At 37.8% G+C, this 1,372-nt stretch overlaps 1 long non-coding RNA gene across 1 annotated transcript; it reads right to left on the reverse strand.

Moving 5' to 3' along the window:
- Positions 784 to 1,371, reverse strand: LOC109842186. Its single transcript, XR_002247304.1, has 2 exons — positions 1,339 to 1,371; positions 784 to 1,229 (listed from the first exon to the last, which is right to left on the reverse strand). It is a non-coding gene; the product is annotated as an uncharacterized LOC109842186 (long non-coding RNA).

The following is a 1,372-nucleotide window of genomic DNA, read 5'->3' on the forward strand; positions in this document are numbered from 1 at the left end:
TCCTCTCCTCTCTCAAGAGCTCCCCCGCGACCACTCCGCCGCCGCGACCACGTCTCGGCGACAACACCAGTGCCGCAGCCTCCTTCCTCCGACCCCGCCTCGAGCGAGCAACAATGTTTTGCGAGATAGTTTGCAAAAGTATTTTGGAGCTCAAGAACAATGAGGTGTTAAATGATGTGTTAAGTTTATTGACCAATTTGGATGTTTATTGTCTAATTTGGTTGTATGGGCTTATTATTGTAAGGACTTAGACTAATTGTGATTGTAGAGAAGTATTTGTATATTGTGGTTGTATGGACTAATTAGTTGGATTATGTAGATTATTGGAGTTTTCGGTTATATACTATTAATTTTTTTAGCAGAGATTTCTTTTCTTGTTGTGAAATAATGTGGGATGTGTAGAACACCCAATGAAATGTGTTGATGAGATTGAGAAAATTGGTGCAAGTATGTTTAGCAGGGACTAAATTTATGCAAGGGTTTCCAACTACAGAAATTAGATATATACATGTAGCACTGAAGCGAATAGACTACATGGAAGAGTGCATATTTAATTCATCATGATGTAGAACCCCCACTATAAACATTTGTTCCCTGCATATCTCCAGACATACAATCCTTTTTTGTTGATGGAAATGTGCAAAACATGATATTCTATCCATTTCAGGCTCCTTTCCAAACTAGCCACTCAAACGTCCCCAATAGTTCCATACAAACCAACAAGCTCCTCTAAACAAAAATCTCAGTTCAAGAAGAAAATCAAACAAGAATTAGAGCACATGATGATCCCATTCAATCGTTCATTCATATACACAGTCATTCGTTCATTCGTTCACATAAAAATCAAACAAAGATCTGATAATAAGCTAAGAAACATGATGATCACAATCTAAATAATGCAGGCGCACAACAATGATCCATATAACCCTCATTGCAACAAGCTACATAAAACCTGCACAAAGTCTTGAATCAATACTACCAACATATATACCACCCCCTTACAAAACACTAGAATGACGTTACAATCCCATACCCCTTTTTAGACACAACCACATAATTTGAGAACATATGATCAACTTCTAGCTCTACATCTGATCTCATCTAGGATCAGCGATTCAGCATGATCCTTTCCTCATCTCTTTATTCACCTCTGCCTCATGTTCGCGCTCTTCCTTTGGCTGCTTCTCCATTGCATTCTCCTGTTGATCATGAGCCTTCATCTTTTTCCCCTGCACCAATTGAATCACGTATTATAGACAAATAAAAAATAAAAAATAAAAAAATTTAAAAAAACAAGAAGAAGAAAATGGAAGATACATAATTGAAAGTATACATGACCTTTTCTCAGACGTCAAGGGCGGAGATGCGGCAG

This window comes from Asparagus officinalis, chromosome 1, assembly GCF_001876935.1.
Source record: "Asparagus officinalis chromosome 1, Aspof.V1, whole genome shotgun sequence".
NCBI lineage: Eukaryota > Viridiplantae > Streptophyta > Magnoliopsida > Asparagales > Asparagaceae > Asparagus > Asparagus officinalis.